We start from the raw sequence: 21,842 nt of genomic DNA, 5'->3' as shown, positions 1-21,842 counted from the left end.
ATTAGAGAATTTTGGAAGGGAGAGGGTAGGTGCACACAGTGAAATAATTAGGAATTCTCAAAACTATGTTTAAGGATATTCAGTGGAAAAATGATACTGAGGTATGGTGTGATTGAGACCAGATTATTCTTGACAGAGTGAAACAAAACCAAACAAACAACTGTCCAGCTTAATAAGTGTTTAGGGAAGATAATAACAGATTATTTTGGAACAGGTTGCTAACATGAACAAGTCTCTAGGCTGCAAGCTCAGTGCCTCCTAATTTGTCTTTTCTACCAAGGTTCCAATGTGAATGTGTCACTGACCCTGAGGATCCTCTTTTTACAGTGGCCTTGATGTTGGCCAGCCTTTTAGAAGTCCTCAAAAGTAGAATCACCCCTGTGAAGTGGATCTTGAAGTGACTAGGTTTCAGGTTACTGCGTTATTAAGACACACAGGACAATCATAACATTGGCCAAGTGTCCTTGCATTCTACCATGTGATCTTGGACAGAATGCATCCTCACCGGTAAAATGGAAGCTAAATTTCATGAAATGATTCTCTCAAAACGCAGACACCAAGATGAGGGCTCATATGCTGGTAGTTTATTTGGAGAAGTGATTCCAAGAAAGCTGAGTAGGGGACTAGAAACAATGAAACAGGGAAGGAGGGCAAGCAAAGTCAAGGATACATGATTGATCCGGTCACCGCTGTGGGCAACTGGGACATAAATCTGCCACTGACCATCTGAGGAGCTGAATGGAATGCACCTCAAAATTGTCTTCATGAGGAATAGGAGAGGAGAGAATTTGCTTTACGGGTTCCTATCTCCCATGCGGGAAGTGTTACTCCACGGGTGCTAATTCCTTTTCCTATCCATGTTTGTTCACCTATCAAATCCACTATGCAGGTTCCTGCAAGTATCCTATACAATAATAGTGGAGAGATAGGGTGGGAGTGGTGCAGAAAGCAAGAGATTTGGTGGAGCTGAGACAAAGTGCTACTATTACATTTCTTTGCAACTAGCTGCCAGCGCAGTGGTGATAAGGAAATGAGAGGATGTGAGGCGGAGCACAAGAGGAGTGCTCTAGCACAGTGTACCCCTTATGCCAGTGAGATCTGTTTGGACACATTGTTAAATCCATTTCATCACTGCCTTCTAGGTCAAGACAGGCTGTGACCTCAGCAAAACAGGACTAGAGGAACAAGTTTCACTCCACTGCTAGAACTGGTTCTGGGGCTACAGTTAATATACACACACCATCTTTCATCATGCATTCCAGATTTTATTTAGCTTTGCACCACTACATAGGTGGGTCTAGGTTGCTTCCCTAATGTTGGGTGACCCATACCTTCATCCCAACAAGATGTTATATGGCTACTGGGCTGTAAGTGGCTGAATTTGCCAACTCATCCCGGGGCATGAAAGAATCAAGAGCCGCCCAGTGAATCTCTTGGGTTCGAGACATGCTTCTTCCTGCCTCCCACTGTGTAGCAGCACCCCTACTTTCTTATGGCAATACGATGAATCTCTGCTTGCACACTAGCATTGTGAGCCCCAAGTGACCCCTTCCTGGGAGCAGCCTACATCCAGTGCCCAGGCAACATGTGAGTATAAAAGCCCAGTCTTAGTCTACCTCAGCAATTCTGAAGGGTCTTCCCATCTTTGAAGTTTCTCAGGGTTCCTTGGTTAAGACTGCATTGTAACCCAGCTGCTCCCTTGGTCCATTTCTGATTCCTTTCACAGGGTTTGATCCTGAGAGCACTTGCTAAACTAATAAGCTTCCTGCACAGTAATCTCCATCTCAGAGTATGCTTCCCAAGGAACACGACCTGCCGTACCAATTTCAAGGAGTCATGCCAGAAGCATATGGAGAATGCCTCCAGGACTCCTTGCTAATACTTCAAATCTTGAACCACTAGAGAGTGCCACTGTGTCAATCAGTTGTTCCTATGCAGTCTTACTCAGGGCTCTCTGGTCCAATACTTTATGATCTGCTTTCACATGTTTTTCTGGTTCCTGGTCATAATGTTAGCCCAGGTCTTAGAATTCTTTGGGAGAGCTGTTTTCTTCTGGTGTATTTATTCCTCTACTCAGACTGCTGTGATGTCATCACAGTTATTGATCAAAGTTCAAAGAGAGGAGGCATGTGTAGATCTTATGAAGGACAAGCATCGTCCTTTAAGGCACCTGCTACAAGTGAGAACTTTGCAGGTTATCTAGGCAAAGGGAGATTTTATTTCCTCTAGTAAGGGAGAGGACCCCGAGGGTTCAAGGATAGCTGGGGATTCCAGCTTCTCTAGCTTTTCTACCGACTGTCCCCATCCCAGGCTTTAGAGTCTCACTTTGAATGCACAGCCTTGAAGACTATACCTGTACTCATTGTGGCTCTGCTACTATTATGCAAATCCTGGTCCTGATCTTTAGCATAGCTTGCTCCATGGCTGCTGAAATAATGGTCATTAAACACTGCCCTGAATGTATCTCACTTTCACAGCTTATCTTGAGTTATAGTTGGCTAATCTGAACCTGTCTTTTTCTTTTTTCAAGGTGTCTAAAGTCAGTTTTGAGAACCAGACAACCCCCCCAATCCTTACTTATACTTACCATTGCATCAAACTGCTACTGCTTCCCATGGAAGCCAATACTTCCCTTTCTCCCCTTTCTCCTGCACTTCAAATCCACCACCAGTGGAAGTGTCAACCAGCAATGGAGTGATTAGAGAGTGATTCGGGTTCAGAATCTCATCTTGAGCATTTGCTTTCTTGGGCTACTTCTGGTAATGGCTGTCTTAGCCTGAGTTTCACAAAGGGCAGAGCCTGAGAGATCTTCCTGGTATGTAGTTGATTTGGGGATGTGATCTAAATGAAAATGAGTGGGGACTGTGAAGAGTCAAACAGGGAAGGAGGAGGACAAGCTAATTCATTGGTGAGTTCTTGAGCTGATCACTTCTGTGATCCCACCAGGAACCCTCTGAGGAGCCTCTAAAATGCACCTGAGAAGGTCCACCTGAGGAGTGGAAGAGAAGATTTATCCAATGGCTCCTAGACCCCCTTGGTCAAAGTTATGTACCTGAATGTTAACTCTCTCGTGCACTCAGGCTTAGCTTTTATCTTCAAATATGACATGATAAGGGATCTTAAACTTCTGTTGAAGCAAATCAGGGGAATATACTTAAAATTACAACAGCAAATTATAAAGTTCTTATTAAAATAAATTTAAACACAGTACTGTGTTTTCTAAGCATGTTGTATATACTTGTATTCCTTTCTTATTTGTGGCTCGTGGCAAATATGTGAATTAATATAAAAACTAGAATTTACTGTTATATGGTTTATCATGTACCAAGTACTGTTTATGTGCTTTATGTACATTAATTTATTTATTTACAACAATTCCATAAAACATGTTCTGTAATTCTCTTAATTTTCCAGGTGAGGAAACTGAGACCCAGAGAGGTAAGTAATCCAATAGCTCTGTGATCTTGGTGCAGGAAACAGGAAAGCCCTCTGCGGCAGTTCCAGGCTAGAGTGCAAGTGGCCCTTCCCGTCGGGCCACAGGGCCCTGCGGACCTGTGGTGTCAGAGGTCCAGCTGCTATTTCACAACAGGAGTGGGAAGGAATGTATTTGGCCCCCAGGAGTATACTTGGGGAATTCCCAGTATTCTCTTGCCCCATTTTGCTGTTAAATTGGCCTGAAACCATGGCCTAGAACCAGGTTCTAGGTCAGCCATCAAGACCAGCAGAGGATGAGAGGTAGCTGAGGGCAAGTGGATCATGCAGGAGGCAGCTGACGAGTGTCACTTGTGGTCCCAGAACAGCTGCAACAGAAAAGGCTGTAGTTCATCTCACTAACCTTTCCCTTGTAAGATTCGGTGGGGGGCAGGATGGAGGTGGTTTCAGAATGTATTATACAAAGCAAGTGGCTCTGAGTGGCCCCCGGGAACGTTGTGGTGTACGGCTCTGATTCCCCTCTCCAGAACCGAGACACTCCTTTTCTCATCTGCTGGGAGTGGACTCTCCACTGAGATGCCCTCCCTGATAATTACCCTGGGCTGAGGAGGGAAAGCTGCTTTGCCCAACGTCATGCCAGTGCCAGGAGGGGACACCTGTCTGCAGCCAATGCCTGGCAAATGTGGGGTTATTAAGACTTAGCACACTCACATCAATGTATGCTAATTCCGAAGGGACATGCCAGCTCCAGAGCCCCCATGGGAGCGACTAAGGCCTTTGTTGTGACTGCATTGCTTCCTTCACTTCCCAAATTTGGTCCTGAGCATGCTCCAGAAAACTTCCTGAATGCCAGTTTCTATCTCAAAATTCATTTCCTGGGGTATCCACGTTTGTAGGTATTATAAGGGGTGCTCTTGGATTATAGAAATCTCATTACCAAAAACTGTAGTACATGGCATATAAGATAAATTCCTAATATGTATGTGTGTGTCTGTGTATTTCATAAATATATACCAATCACTTAAAGCTCTACAAAACATAGGAGTAAATATGTAGGCCTTAGTTAAAAGGTCAGTGTAGGTCAAATGTTGTCATTTACGGGGATTTTTGATGTCTCCATGTGGATTAGGTTTAGTTGCATCTTTAATAAAGGATTGTATGAGTCAGGAGTCAGTTGAAAAAAACCAGAAACTGTTCTATTTCAATCAAGATGAATATAGGGAGTGAGTTAAACAGGAGAGGGAAAAATCAAGTCAGAATGAGTGGTGAGGTAAACCAGAGATTAGCAACAACATCCAACAGCCACTGTAACCTTTAAGCCATGGAAATCAGCAGGAGTTGCAGTAAACAGATCCAAGAAAGTGGGTCTACCTACCAGGAGCTAGAACCATGGCAGGGGCTGCCTGCAGGAGGTGTCATCACAAAGGGAGGGATTGTCTTTTGCAGGCTGGGATCACAAAGAAGACTCAGAGTCCGCTGGAAATGCTATCTATAGCAGTAAAAGGAAAATACCATGACTTTACCTCCCCTCTTTCCTCCAGTTTTCCACCGTGTCTCTCATTGGCTGAACCTAACCAGAAGTGATTGGCAAAGAAGGTTGAGAAATAGTGCATCCTATGGTACATTTAGAATAGAGGAGTGGTGGGGAATGCGTGCGGGAGCACACACGAAAATCATTAGCACACACTGCTATTTTCACTACTCAGCATCCATTCTCATGCTTCTAACCGTTTTATTTTCTTTTTAAGAATCGCCATCTTTTTTGCACCATCTTTTATTGTATGGTAAAAAAAAAAACACATCATAAAACGTACTGTCTTAACCACTTTTAAGTGTTCAGTTCAGTAAGTATTAAGTATATTTACATTCTTGTGCATCAACAAATTTCTCAAGCTTTTTCATCCTGCAAAATTGAAACTCTATACCCATTGAATAGCAACTCACCAGTTTCCGCTCCCCAAACCCTGTGGCCACCACCATTCTACATTCTGTTCCTAAGAATTTGGATACTTTAGATACATCATATGAGTGGAATACAGTGTTTATCTTTTTGTGACTAGTTTATTTCACTTAGTATAATGTCAAGTTTCACCTATGTTGTAGCATGTTGAATTTCCTTCTTTTTAAAGGCTGAATAATATTCCATTGTGTGTATATACCACATTTTGCTCATCCATTCATCTGTTCATGGACACTTGGGTTGCTTCCACATTTTAGCAATTGCTATGAACATGGCTGTACAAGTATCTCCTTGAGAGCCTGCTTTCAATTCTTTTGGGTCTATATTCAGAAGTGGAATTGCTGAATTATATGATAATTCTATTTTTAATTTTTTGAGGAACTGCCATACTATTTTTCATATTCCCACCAATAGGCAGAAAGGTTCCGGTTTCTCCACATCCTCACCAATACTTGTTTTCTGCTTTTTTTTTTTTTTCATAGTAGTCATTTTAATGGTCATAATATCTCACTGTAGTTTTGATTTTCATTTCCCTAGTTATTAGTGATCTTGAGCTTCTTTTCATTAGCTTCCGTGGAAAAAAAGAAGATATACAAGCAGCTATTCAAGTCTTTTGCCTACTTTTAATTAGGTAGTTTGTTTTTTTGTTACTGTGTTTCAGGAGTTCTCTATATATCCTAGATATTAATCCCTTACTAGACATGTGATTTGCAAATACTTTCTCCCATTCTGTGGACTGCCTTTTTATTCTTTTGGTAGTGTCCTCTGATGCATAAAAGTTTTTCATTTGGATGACATTCAATTCACCTACTTTTGCTTTTGTTGCCTCTGCCTTTGGTGTCTTATCTAGGAAATCATTGCCCAATGTAATATTGTAAAGATTTTGCCCTATATTTCCTTCTAAAAGTTTTGTGGCTTTAGGTTTTACATTTAGGATTCTGATCCATTTTTAGTTATTTTTCACATATGATGTAAGTAAAATCCAACTTCATTCTTTTACATTGGATGTGCAGTTTTCCCAGCACTATTTGTTGAAAAGACTGCTTTTTTTTACCATTGAATGGTCTTGGCGCCCTTGTCAAAAATCATTTGACCATTTATGGGGGAGGTTATTCCTGGACTCTATTCTGTTCCATTGGTCTTATATGTCTGTCTTTATGCCAGTACCATAGTGTTTTGATTACTGCCGCTTTTTAATAAGTTTTGAAATCAGAAATTATAAATCTTCCTGCTTTGTTCTTTTTTCCCCCAAGATTGTTTTGGCTATTTGGTGTCCCTTGAAATTCCATATAAATTTTAGAATGGGTTTTTCTATTTCTGAAAAAAAAAGTTGAGATTTTGATAGGGATTGCATTGACTCTATAGATCACTTTTGATAATATAGACATTTTAACAATATGAAGTCTTCCAATCCATGAACATGGAATATCTTTCCATTGATTTATGTCTTCTTGAATTTCTTTTAGCAATAGTTTGCAGTTTTCATTGCATAAGTATTTACCTAATTTACTGTTAATATTTACCGTCTCATTGTTAAGTAAATTCTTAAGTATTTTATTTTTATGCTATTATTAAATGGAATAGTTTTCATGTTTTCAGATTGTTACTTGTGAATGTATAGAGTTGTAACTCATTTTTGTGTATTGATTTTATATTCTGTTACTTTGCTGAATTATTTATTAGTTCTAACAGTTTGTGTGTAATCTTCAGAGTTTTCTTCATGTAAGAGTATCATCTGCAAATAGATACCGTCTGTAAATATCATCTACATATAAAGGTATCATCTTATTTCCTCCTTTCCAAGTTAGATGCCTTTTATTTCTTTTTCTTGCTTAATCTCACTGACTGGAACTTCCATTACTATGCTGAATAGAAGTGGTGAATGTGGGCGTCCCTCCCTTGTTCCTGATTTTTAAAGGAAAAGCCATACTTTCCTATTTATTTGTATGGCTTTTGATTTTTTGTTGAAAACTGTGTATTTAAATGTGATAATGTGGCAATTCTGGAAATCAGATATTCCCCCTTCCTAGGGTTTACTATTTCTGTTATTGTTTTTGGTTTTTCGATTGTTGTAACCTGTCTGTGTGCCAAGGATGAGCCTGAAGTGTAAACTTAAAGCCTTCTTATGCCTTTTCTGAGCCCGCATCTTTCCCTAGGCATACATAATCACCTTCTAATTTTACCTGTAAATGCAGTTGATTTTGAATGTCCTAGTCTTTATTATTTGGATCCAAAAATGAGAAAAAGAGAAAAATGAAGTGAGAGGAAGGGCACTAGCCCTTTGAATTTTCTGGAAGTCACTTCAGTCAGAGGAGGAGGGGCTTGCAACAATGAGGGGTGGTGCAGCAGCATTGTCGGCCTATTTCTTTGTCTGCACCTTTGTGAATCAGAGGCAGCAGTTGGCAGTCAGAGTCCAGAACCCTAATATTTGAAAGACTGGGTCCTTTTTGCTCACCCTGCCTCTTACAAGCTGTGTGCTGGCTGCTCCAGGAACAGGCACACAATGCCTGCCATGTGGCTGGGGGTGGGGTAACTGCTACTATGCTAAGAGCTGACATTGACCAAAATTAATCAGACTTTCCCTTCCAGGCCTTTCCCTGGAAGTTTCAAGTCTCCAATAGTTCCAGGAGACAGATTCTGCCAGAGCAATTGTTGCTTAGGTGGGGAGACAGATTCATGGTACTTTCTACTGTGCCATCTTCCTAGAATCCTTCACTTCTAACCATTTTTAACTTCAATATAACTACAGCCTAATGCTGCTGTATAACAGGAGTCAACTATCCTTTATCTGAATAGGCTCCTGTAGTTGTATTTCTTAATACTGTGGCAAAAGAATATCTTCTGGGCCCTTCAAGGTGAGTGTATGGTTGGGAGTGGCTCAATAGTTAGCACATTATGAACCCATTCCAAATCCTTATCTCTAGGATTCTCCAAACTCCTTTACCTATGCCTATGGTCCCCAGTATGGTAGCCACTAGCCTCGCATGGTTATTGAGCACTTGAAGTGATAAGTTAAAAAAATTTATTGGATTAAAATATGGGTACTAGAAAACTAGATATTACATATGTGGCTCATATTTCTGACAGCACTGTTCTTCAATATGCAAAGCAAGTTCTGCCATCTCTACTTCACACCTCTTAGGCATTAGTTTACTAACCTAATAGGTGGCTAGTGCCACCCCCTGGTGCTTCAACCAACACATTTGATCCTAAATCCCAGCCAGGTGTACCCATGTCAATAAATTCAGTCTGATTCAATCTTCGGAATTTCATTCTCCTGAATAGTCTTAGAATACATTCTGCTGTGGTCTGAATGACTCTGTCACTATAGAATTCATATATTTAAATCCTAACCCCCAAAGTTCATGTTATTAGGGTGTGGTGCCTTTGGAAGGGGCTTAGGCCATGAGGGTGGATCCCTCACCAATGGCATTAGCGCATTACAAAAAAATCTGCAGAACCCCTGTTTCTTCACTATGGGGGGACACAGCAAGAAGGTGCCAGCTATGAACCAGGAAGGGGGCCCTCACCAGAAGGTGACCATACTGGTGCCTTGATCTTGAACTTCCAGCCTCCAGAGCTATGAGAAATCCCTGTAGTTTATAAGGGCCCTTATCTTAGCATAAAATACCTGATAGGACTATACATTTAGGCAATGTTGCAACTTTTCCATCTAGATTATCAAGTTTTGGGCCTGATTCTCAGCTATGTCTGCTCTATGGCTATGGGGCTTACGGAATGTGGCTACTTTGCTTAAGGTTTTGCATTAAAAGTTTAAGGCATTAGGCTTATCTTTTTCCTTGTGTACACTCTTCAGGGCAGTCAGAAGCATCCATACCATCTAGTAATTCTTGTTAATCATAATTATTATCATAATGGTCAGTGCATCAGTTACTTGACCAAAGCCTTGTTATCACCTTGTATCATGTCTCATTAAACCACAGCTTATTCAATAATTATGATGCCACCGCATGCCACAACTTACTAGTGTTCATTTATTGCCTATAAGCATATCTTCATTACATTCGTGGTCAAGCAGACATCAAACAGTCTTAAGAGTTCCATGTTGAATATCAGCTTCCTGCCACTGTTCCTGGTACCAAGAGCTGTATCAGTAAGGAGCCATTCAGAAAAATAGAAATTACTTTGGGCACTGCAAACAGAAGAAATTTAGTGCAGGGGATTGGTTACACAAGTAATGGAAGAGCTAGGAACCAAATAAAAAGGTACAAAGGCAATATTGAAATAGGAAAAGCAGGAAACTGCTACCACCATTTGGGTGGATGGAATGTAAAGAGGACAGAGTGCCACCAGGGCTCAGAAGCTGAGCCTTCTAGTGGGAGCTGGCGCCTCTTGGTGGCTGTCTTGTGAGATCTGAAATCTATTGGAATGATTAGCCCGTGGGAACTGGTGTTATGGAGGAAGCATAGCCAATGCCAGAGATGCCTCCAAAGCAGAGAAAGAGAGGGCAGAACACTTCGACTTCTCTCTCCCACTCCCAAGTAATCCAGCAAGACTTCCCATTTGGCACACCTTCTCAGAGCCATTTATCAAGGGACCTTGGGAAATGTAAACCCTGAGATACAGGCAGAACTAGGGAAGGATGAGAATGAATCTAAGAGTAAGCAGGCAAATGACCAGCACAAGAAGTATATCCCTTTCTTGTAATTATGTACACATTTGCTGCTGTAGGTGGATTCATAAAGATGATACAGCACAGACCTTACTTCAGTAAAGCTTGCAATTATATGGCTGTATTTATATGTCTCTAGTAGTAACAGCATGAATGCCAGATGAATCTTATGTATCCTAGCATTTATCTCCTGGTAGGGCTACATATATAGATATAGATACAGATACAGACATCCTCATGCATATCATCTTATGAGAGGCATGAAATTACTTAAAGTAGCAAGCTTTTGAATAAGACTCTACCTAAGTATTTTCCCCATATTGACTGCTTTATTCAGCATTTTTACCTGTTAATTGTGAAAATAGGAAACCCAAACAACATACACCTTCCCTCCCGTAAGCTTGGCTTTCTTTAGTAATTTACAATTACACAGCCAAGACGATTTATCTAAATTTAGTGGACCACACATGATGTGTGAAAATGAGATACTAAACATACGGAGAGGAAATAGAATGGAGAATCCTGCTTTGAGATATTCATTTCTGTGGAAACTTTAATCCTTATTTTTAGTATTTCCACATCTACAAAATAGTCTATGGGGGGTGGAAAGGGAACTTCTTTCTTTTGTTTTAAGAGTGTTATTCTAGATAGCAAATACTCTTGCCAAACTTTTTGCTTGCACCCTTAATATAAGTTTGTGAAATGTATTTGTCAAAAATCATAGAGGGGGTGAGTATAGCTCAGTGGTAGAGTGCATGCTTAGCACAGCATGCACAAGGTCCTGGGTTCAATCCCCAGTACCTCCATTAAAAAAGAAATCAGATAAGTTTGGAAAATTTACATTCTATACCGAGGTAAAAAAAAAAAGACATTTTTTAAAAATTAATTGTTTTTTATTGAGTTATAGTCAGTTTACAATGTTGTGTCAATATGTTTTGAATATGTGAATTCTCTACCCTGTGGTTCAGGCATGGGCCCAGTGATCCACATAACATCTTCCTCTTTTTGCCCAGCAGTTGAGGAAAGATTTGCTAGAGAGGCTGACGGCGTGAGAATGTACTACTTCTCTTACCCCTCCAGATTGGGTTTCTCCCCAACTGGCCAAGCAGTTATTTCTGAAGAGTCTTGGATGCTATCCACATGACCACGTTCTCACTTTTACATAGTAATGCCTCCCAGGAGAACCAAGGGGATATCTTTGGGAATCACCAAAAAATATTTCACTTTCTAAACTCACCATCTACAAATTATGTGACACTGAATACTGGATTCAGTGTGAACATGGCAAAAGACGAATGTTTCTCCCACTGTCCTGTTGCAGGCCAGCTTGTAGCCATGCTTTTCGGGGGGTGAAAAAAAGGCATTAAGCCATTAGGAATTGCATAGGCTAAGGGAGGGATGTGAGAGGATACCAAAAATTAGGTTCCTTTTGCAACTTCCCATTTTTGGAGGGTGGAGTAGCTTTTTATCATCTTTGCATAGGGCCCTCAATAAAATGTTTATTAAATAAATTCATTAAAGAAGGCTTAGAAGTATGACAGCCCTTCAAATATTTGAAAATTGTTATCATATGTGAGAGGAATTATTGAGCCTCTCTTTAATAGCCACCCTTTGCTCTTAGTTTTCCTCCCTTTAAAGACACACAGAACAATGAATGGGAGTTTTAAAATTATTAGAAGTGTTTGAAAACTGACCACAAAGAGATTTCCTTGCAGCTGCTTCTGGAAACACCATAGGAGAAAATATGATTTCTGTAGACAGTCAGTCTAGACGACCACTAACTGGCCTCCCAACTCTGGCAGTTAGAATCATAGACTCCTCATTTTTCATTATTGTTCAAATAGTTATGTTTATGTTCATTAATAAAAATATCTTCAAAGTATGCAAAGAATTAAAATACAACTGAGACTGAAGGAAATATAATGGCCAATTTATTTATTTGAATAATTGAATAAGAAGCTCAACTCTTGACATAATTAAGCCTCTTTCATTCTGTGGAAAGTTCATTTGATTCTATTACCCTCTCATCTTGAAAGAGAAGATGAAAAGGAAGGAAGGAAGGAAGGAAGAAATGGAAATAACAAATCTGACAATGAAGGAAAGGAAAATTCTTGTTCTTTGTTTCCCTGTTGGCTCACTCACTCTTTAGACCCTCTGGACCTGGAGAGAAGCAGGTTAATGGAATAGTGGGTCCAGAAGCCCAGAGGTGGTTGGCCAACTCCAGACATCAAATCAATGACCTCAGTCCTTATTTCCCTCCACCCTTCCATCACATTCACTCATGATAATCATCAATTTCTTCTGAAAAATTCCATTCTCTTGGCCTTTGTGAACCTTCAGAAGAGTTGAAAAAGACTCAGGGGAAATCACATCTCCCCTGTATGTTCCGTTTCTTTCTCTCTTCACTACTCTTGAATTATTCCAAGCGTCAGACCTACTTCCTTTCCTTTTCGTTATTCCACCATTCCCACCTAGATGACCCCTAATGTCTATCTCCACCCCTAGTCTCCTTCTTTGTTTTTAGTCCTCTATTTCTGATCACCTCTTTGGAAATTCTTGGATACACCTAATTTCACTATATTCCAAATTAAATGAATCTTTCCATCACTAGTCCTGTTCCTCCTCTTGGTTTTTCAGGTGGGGTGAGTAAAGGATTCCAGTCAAGATGGGTCTAAGGTTTGGGGAACTATGGAAAGAAAGATGTTAGTCAGATGTATGACAGGTAGGACTTGATATCTTTCTCCTCTCCATTTTATTAAGCACAAACCCATTATTACTGATTTAATTTGTAGAAAAAGTCATTGGTAATCTCTTTATGTACTGTGCTGTTTTATAGTTTAATTTGTAAGGGACTTACATACTAAACTAAGTCTGTCAACTCTGCTTATGTTCTAGGCTCTTAAATGTCTCAAATTCAGCTTCTTTCACTTTGTAGGTATTTGGAAACTTAATCTCCACAGTTGGGAGGCAGTGTATTTGTGAGCTTGCTGTAATAGATTATGGGCAATGAAAAAATAATCAAGTGTGGGATTCATAAAACTGGAAAACTTATCAAGGCATTAACTGAACCTACACCTCCTTGAATCTCTCCTTTATATACTTCCTCCTCAAATTCCTAACCACAGTGGATGGGTTTTGTTATTGGCATATACGGAACATCTCTTTTTCTCTAATATTATCTGGGGATATTCTCTGACCTGAGTGCATTCTGCATACAAATGGAATGACTGGAAATGGCTCTTTGTCTGACAGGCTGAACTATGTTTTAAACACCTGCTGTCTAAATACATATTAAGGAAGCTCCTCCAAGTACATGCCACTGTCTATCCACGGAAATACTCAGCTGTCTGGAAGGACAAGTGTTATGTCACATGAGCTCTCAGTGTCTCTTGCCCCATCCTGAAAACAAATATAAGAGAGAGAAATAAGAACTCCTTTCAGCATACATGCCAAAGTGCCTTATGTTACAGCTTTTAAAAGCATGTAGCATATTTATTTGTTTGCCAGAATTAGGCAATTACTATACAAGATTCTGATCTTGTCTGAAACTGCAGTAGTGGGACTGTCATCTTCTAATGGAATTGTGTACTCATGGGCCACCAGTCTTTCTCTAGTGACAGTGCCCCATGTCTTCTCAGGGATGCAAGGAGGGGGATCTTGGTGGGAAGAAGAAGGAGAAATGTGTGCTTGTTCTCCCTTCCTAGTCCCTTTATCTGTGACTTAGGAAGTGCAAAGATGAGGGTCTGGGATGACTTTGGGAGCAAATACAGTGAAGAAATGAGAGAAATGAAAGAGTTGATTTTTTTTTTTTTTTAAGGGTGGCAGTGCTGAAGAATTGGTAGTAGGGAAAAAGAGTTCCATGAACTGGTGGAAGCAATAAAAATGGTTTAAGTCACCTGTCAGCCATGGGTTTGTGCTGGTTAACACGCTGCACCTACAGCAGAGCTATCACCTTGCGTTGATTTGTTACTACTAGGAACACGTAGAAATGCTTTTTAAACATTAGCAGTTCTCTTTTTATATTTTTAAGAATATGTGTGCAGGAAAAAAATGGATGAAAATACATCAAAATGGTTACTAGTTTTTAATTCATTTTTATATCCTATTTCTTTTCCACTTAACATTATAACTTAAGCATTTCTCCAGGTTAATAAATATACTTTGAAACCACAGAATATTATAAAGTCATTCAAAATGTTTTGGTTATACTAGCCTAGGGCTGAATTTTGTATTTAATGACTATATAAATTGCTTCTAATATTTTGCTGAAATATTATGTATTGTAATACAGAGTATTATGTATTATATTATATAATTATATAATATAACAGAGTATACAAATATTATTTGTTCAGTGATATATCACTGAAACCAACATAAATGTACTAGAATTTTACCTTTTCAATATCAAAACTTACTTTGCCAACACTTAGAATGAGTGAAAAATTGCCAATGAGCGTTAAGATGTTATGTGGCTCAGGCCTCGCCCCAGATGAGACCTGGGTTTCTAATTCGCCTCCACCATCACAGGGAGCCGGGGGTTAAACGCCTAGCAGATGGTGCTGCCGCTCTTGATGCTGCTGACTGAGCGTCCCAGGAATTTAAAGACTTACTTAAACAGGGTTAATACATGGAAGACAGCTGGTCTGCGACAGAATGAGAGGTCAGGAGGTTGGTCACATTTCCCTGAACACGGAGGACACACCAGGCAGGATCAGGGAAAACCTTTTAGGGAGAGGAAAAAAGCAGAAGTGTTCTATTTAAGGGAGCAACTGAATGAGAGGGTAGATGATGCTATGGTAGAGCAGAGCACCACCAAATATGGAGGGAGGGGGACGGGGAAGTGAAGGAGGACAGAGACAGACATGGTGGAACGCTGCCCCACAGCCTCCACGCTTGAGATGAGGGGAGAGACCATCCCTCCAGCCCATTTTCCAAGTCCAAAGTTTATGGTTCTGTATTTTCACCAGTATGTGGATGTGAGTTAGGAGAGCTTTGATCTTGCCAGGCTATTAGAAATTTAATGTGTCTAATTCTCTCTGTAAGAGGACATAGTGGGATGTTATCAAGTTGGAAGAAGCTATTGATGTCTTGCAATTAAAATCTCATCAAAGACAGTGGGTGACAGCTCTTGCAGTCCAAATTCTGCAAATATCTTGAGGGTCTATTCTTTGTGGAAGCACTGTGATAGATATTATAGGGGTTTAAAATGAGAAAAAAATAAGATGGTCTCGGCTTTTGGGTAGCTTACTATGTAATACAAGGGTGGTGGATGGAGGAATTAGGCAGATGTGCTGGTGACTATAATACTAAGGTGACTAAGAAAACTGGTGCAAAGAAGTGGTAGGTAGTTCAGAAGCAGGAGAGATAAGGATCAGCGAGGAAGACTGAATTTTTGTGAAGGATGTGGGAAAACATTAACAAAGATGTAGATGTAGGAGGCTATTATAAATGAAGGAATCACAAAGAAAGGCATCAGGGACTGTTTCCACCCAACGCCACCTCCCGCCCCCACCACACCTCCTGCCCCCTCCACACATGGGGACATATACTTCGTCTTAAAGTGCTCTGAGGTCTCTTTATGTAATAAATCAATCGATCCTCAACTTCCGCTTCTGGCATTAAACAGTGTTTCAAAATATATTTTGAATATCTGAAGACTCAGTTTATATATGGCCTACAGATTGATACAGGGAAAGACCACGGGCTTTAATGCTAGACAGAGTTGTGTTCAAATTTCAATTCACTTCCTAGTTCTGTGACCTTGAATAAGTTACTCAATCTCACTGAGCAGTGTTATGATCTATAAAAATGAAGAACATAAGCATGGACTTTACCAAGTTGTCCTAATAATTAAACAGGAAAAGGTGTTAATCCATTTGCTTGCTAAGGGCTAGTATTCTGCTTTCTCTGCATTCTCTTCTGTAAGTGACCAAATCTGTCTGTGCTCCCTGCCTCCTTGTTCACACTAGAGGGCGACATCATCCCATTCTTATCTCAAAGGATTCTAGGAGTGAGAGTCTTCTTTGCAGACAGGATTTTTCTAAATGCCTGAGCAAGGGAGGAAGCAGAAACTCTGTGCTCCAGGAAATGAATACGGCAGTAAGAGATAAACTGTGGAAGGACTTTGGAGCAGCTGCAGTGTCCTGTGTGGGCAACAGCTGTGTATGAAGACATCACCAGAAGGCATCGTTCCAGCATCTATTTCTGCCAGCTGGGTTGGGAGGACCTCTGGTGCTACTGGAGCAACAGACCTTTAGACTGGGCATCTAAGTGACCTGCTTGGTTACTACTAGAAAACCACTGGGCTTGTCTGGTATCTCTAAAAAGCTGCTGGAATTTGTTTGCTGGAGAGTCAGAACTACGGTGACCATGTGTTCTAGTTTGCCTGGGACAGTCCTGGTTTATGCCTGGGATAATTTTTTTAAATTGAAGTATAGTTGATTTACAATGTTGTGTTAGTTTCTGGTGTATAGCATAGTCATTCATTTATACGTATATATTCTTTTTCATTATACGCCATTACAGGGAGTTGAATATGGTTCCCTGTGCTATACAGTAGGACCTTGTTGTTCATCTATTTTATATATAGTAGTATCTACAAATCCTAAACTCCCAATTTATCCCTTCCCACCCCCTACCCCTTCCCCCCGGTAACCATAAGTTTGTTCTCTATGTCTGTGAGTCTGTCTCTGTTTCGTAAATAAGTTCATTTGTGTCTCTTTTTTTAAAATTCCACGTATAAGTGATGGTGTATGATATTTTTCTTTCTCTTTCTGGCTTACTTCACTTAGTAAGACGATCTCATAACAGTGCCCCTTTTACTCTCAGTGCCCTGGTTTGGAGGATAAGTTACATGGCCACCCTACTCAGAATATCAGAAGGGGTACTTACTAACAATGTGGATCTGACCCAGCAAGGGTCCTCGGGTCTGGTTAAGACCATGCATGGGCAGTGTGGGGACTCTGCCCACTCCCACAAGACACATGAAGAAGAGGAAGGTATGACCTTGAGACTTCCAATGGACTGGCTCCGTGAAGCAGTGACCTTTGAAGATGTTACCCTGGGTTTTACCCAGAGGAGTGGGAAATGCTGGGCCTGGAACAGACTCCCTGTACAGGGAGATGATGCTGGAGAACTACAGGAACCTGGGCTCAGTGGGTGAGGATGGCCTCTGTGTCAATGAAGATCTGCACTTTGCAGGAAAAAAAAAAAGAAAAAATAAAAATATGCATGGTGTTTAGAGTCAGAAAGTGACAGATGTATCTGGGTTAAAATCCCTGCTTTGTCTGTGTGTCATTGGCAAATTATTTAACCTTTCTAAGCTTCAATTTCCTGATGTATAGATTAGAGATAAAAACAGAACATACATGCATTGTACCTTTTAATCCTCCTAATTAAAGTGCTTATGACATGTAGCAATGCATAGTAGCTACCCTTGTTATTATTTTTTAAATTCCCTTTAAGATTCAGGCTATCTAAATTCTCTGAATTCAAGGGGGATTTAAGCTACACTGGCTGAAGAGGTGAAGAAATTGAGGACCAAAGTAAAATGAATTGCTCAAGGTCACAAGACAATTACTGAGTTGCTCAAGATGAGAGCCAGATAAGCACCAGTTTCTCAGAACTCCCTGTCTGGTGCACCAAGCTGGTTGCTGTTTCCGCAGAGACTGTTCAGTATTAAAGATGTGACCTACTCTCTGTGTCCTTCAGCTTTAGCAAATACTGGACACAATATTATTCTGGAGCTAAAAGGACAGTTGACATTTGACTACTCTGCTTCATTTAAAAAACTTTTATTGCAAAATGGTCAAACATATGAATAAGAATAGAGAATCTTGTAATGAACCACCAGTGTATGCGACTCTGTCAAATCTTAACATTATGCTGTACCTGCTCCAGTCCTTTTTTCAAGACATTAAATGCCATAAACATAACTAAGACCTCTGTGCACTTCTCCTTTATCAAGCCTCTTCTCTTTTTTATTACATAGTGTTATTTAACAGATTTTAAACCTTAAGTGGTATTATATATATATCTCTGCAAACTTTTTTGTTTTGCTTAATATGTTTTCGGGATTTATCTATGTTCATAAATACTATATAGCATGCCATTATATGAGTATTCTACAATTCATTATCCATTTTCCTCTTTACAGTCGTTTTGGCTGGTTCCCAATTTTCACCTACATGAGACCTTCTGTAGGTGTTATAGACAGAAGTGGACTTGCATGGTCTTAGGGTATGAGTATCTTAGGCTTTACTCAATGTTGCCAAATTTGCCCTTTATTACCAAAAGTTTTCCAAAGTGATTGTTTCAATTTCCATTGTATGAAAGAAATTTTTCCCTGGTGAAAATATATTTACAGGCATACCTCAGAGGTAATTCAAGTTTGGTTCCAGACCACCACAATAAAGTAAATATCACAATAATGCAAGGCACACAAATTTGTTGGTTTCCCAGTACATATAAAAAGTAACTTTTATACTATACCGTAGTGCAATAAGTGTGCAATAGCATTATGTCTAAAAAAACAATATACACACCTTAATTTAAAAATACTTTATTTCTAAAAAGTGCTAACCATCATCTGACAATGCAGGGTTGCCACTAACCCTCAACTTGTAAACAAAAACAAAAGCAAAACCCCCAAACCAAAAAGCCATTAAAAAAAAAATGCAATACCTGCAAAGTGCAGTAAAGCAAAGCACAATAAAATGTGATGTGCATGTATTTATTTATTTTAAAATCATAGTTATCCCAGCAACCAAGGAACAGAACAATTATGCTAGTTGTAAAGCAAATGTATTTCTAAGAGGTGGGGGAATGAATATTTATTGGTTGTCTACTGTGGGTCAGGCCCTATGCCAGGTGAATTATATTTGTTCCTTCAAATGCTTTTCAGTTAATTCCATTCCTATTGGTCACCAAGTCCTCTTAATTCTCCCTTAAAAACATCTCTTAAATTCATCCCTTCCACGGTTTCTTTAAGATGGTTTTGCAGAAGTGCAGAGGATACCAGCTGAACTGTATACCAACTTTGCCCTGGCCAGTCCATCCTTTGCAGTTGTCAGAATTCTGTTTCTAAAACCACAAATGGGATCTTGTCACTCACCTCTGTGGAAACCTTTTAGAGAGTTTTCCACTCTCTAGAGGATAAACTTCCAACTTTTGAATGAGGTCCGATTTTTCAGGCCTTGCATCACATTGGACCTTTCCGACCTCACCGCCTTCCTACCCACTCAGCCTTAATTCTCCAGCCACCCTAGATGGACTACTGCCCCAAATAAGCCAGGCACTTTCCCAACTGGGGAGGAGCATGTGCAAAGCCATGGAAGCTTCAGTGTTTTTTCCACCACCCTCATTTCAGGCAGAGTCACCACAAAACACAGCCTTGAGTGACTCATTCCCTGGAGTAGGTTGGGGAGGAGTGTTGAGTATGGCTTGCTTCAGAAAGGAAGGATTAGTTGAATGACTCAGCTCTGTGTCATGGGCAGGGAGACCATGTAACATAACTCAACCTATATATAACATATAACTTAACTGGGACACTTTTTTTAAAATTGTGATAAAAAACCATAAAATTTACTCTTAACCATTTTAAAATGTACATTGCAATAGTATTAACTCTACACAAAACTGAAACTCTATACCCACTGAACACAAACTCCCCTTTTCCCCTTCTCCCCAGTCCCTGGCCACCACCATTCTATTTTCTATATATATATATAGAATATATATGTAGAGAAGTATAGTCAGTTTACAATGTTTTGTCAATTTCTGGTGTACAGCACAATACTTCAGTCATATAGGAACATACATATATTTGTTTCATATTCTTTTTCACCATAGGTTACTACAAGATATTGAATATAGTTCCCTGTGCTATACAGTATAAACTTATTGTTTATCTATTTTATGTACATTAGTTAGTATCTGCAAGAACTCCCAATTTGTTGCTTCCCATCCCCTTCCCTCCCAGTAACCATAAGTTTGTTTTCTATGTCTGTGAGCCTATTTCTGTTTTGTAAATAAGTTTGTTTGTCTTTTTTTTTTTTTTTTTTTTTTTAGTTTCCACATATAAGTGATATCATATGATATTTTTCTTTCTCTTTCTGGCTTACTTCACTTAGAATGACAATCTCCAGGTCCATCCATGTTGCTGCAAATGGCATTATTTTATTCTTTTTATGGCTGAGTAGTATTCCATTGTATAAATATGCCACAACTTCTTTATCCAGTCACCTGTCGGTGAACATTTAGGTTGTTTCCATGTCTTGGCTATTGTAAATAGTGCTGCTATGAGCATTGGGGTGCAGGTGTCGTTTTGAATTAAGGTTCCCTCTGGATATATATCCAGGAGTGGGATTGTTGGGTCATATGGTAAATCTATTTTTAGTTTTTTGAGGAATCTCCATACTGTTCTCCATAGTGGCTGCACCAAACTCCATTCCCACCAACAGGGTAGGAGGGTTCCCTTTTCTCCACACCCTTTCCAGCATTTATCATTCGTGCACATCTTTTAAATCAGGTTGTCTGTTTTTGTTTGTTTGTTTTTTGTTTTTGGTATTGAGTTGTATGAGCTGCTTATATATTTTGAATATTAATCCCTTATCAGCCATATCATTAGCAAGTATTTTCTCCCATTCAGTAGGTTGTCTTTTTGTTTTGTTGATGGTTTCCTTTGTTGTGCCAAAGCCTTGAAGTTTAGTTAAGTCCCCATTTATTTATTATTGCTTTTGTTTCCTTTGCTTTAGGAGACAGGTCCAAAAAAGTATTGCTGTGATTTATGTCAAAGAGTGTTCTGCCTATGTTTTCTTTTAGGATTTTTGTAGTTTCTGGCCATACATTTGGGCTTTAGTTTATTTTGATTTTATTTTTGTATAAGGTGTGAGAAAATGTTCTAATTTTATTCTTTGGCATGTAGCTCTCTAGTTTTCCCAGCACCACTTATTGAAGAGACTGTCTTTTCTCCACTGTATATTCTTGACTCCTTTGTCATAGGTTAGTTAGTTGGCCATAGGTGCATGAGTTTATATCTGGGCTCTCTGTTCTTTTCCATTGATCTATGTGTCTGTCTTTGTGCTAGTACCATACTGCTTTGATTACTGAAGCGTCATAGTATAGTTTGAGTAAGGGAGCATGATACCTTCAGCTATGTTCTTTTTTTTGCCAAGGTTGCTTTGGCAATTCAGGATCTTTTGTAATTTCATATAAATTTCAGGATTATTTGTTCTAGTTCTATGAAAAATGTCATGGGTATTTTGATAGTGATTGCATTAAATCTGTAGATTGCTTTGGGTAGTAAACATTTCAACAATATTAATTCTTCCAATCCATGAACATGGGATATCTTTTCATTTATTTGTATCATCTTCAATTTCCTTCAGCAACGTCTTATAGTTTTCAGAGTATAGGTCTTTCACTTCCTTGGTTAAGTTTATTCCTAGGTATTTTATTCTCCTTGATTCAAATGGAAATGGGATTGTTTTCTTGTATTCTCTTTCTGATAGCTCATTATTAGCATATAGAAAAGCAACAGATTTGTGTATATTAATCTTGTATCCTGTGACTTTACTGAATTTATTTATTAGTTCTAAAAGTTTTTGGTGACATTTTAGGGTTTTTTTATATATACTATCCTATCATCTGCAAATAGTGACAGTTTTACTTCCCTTCCAATTTAGATGCCCTTCTTTTTTTTTCCCCCTTATCTGATTGCTGTGGCTAGGACTTCCAATACTATGTTAAATAGAAGTGACAAGAGTGGACATCCTTGTCCTGTTCCTGATTTTAGAGAAAAGGCTTTCAGCTTTT

Source organism: Camelus dromedarius, chromosome 1 (assembly GCF_036321535.1).
Source record: "Camelus dromedarius isolate mCamDro1 chromosome 1, mCamDro1.pat, whole genome shotgun sequence".
Classification (NCBI taxonomy): Eukaryota; Metazoa; Chordata; class Mammalia; order Artiodactyla; family Camelidae; genus Camelus; species Camelus dromedarius.
Note: the sequence above shows the minus strand (reverse complement) of the source record.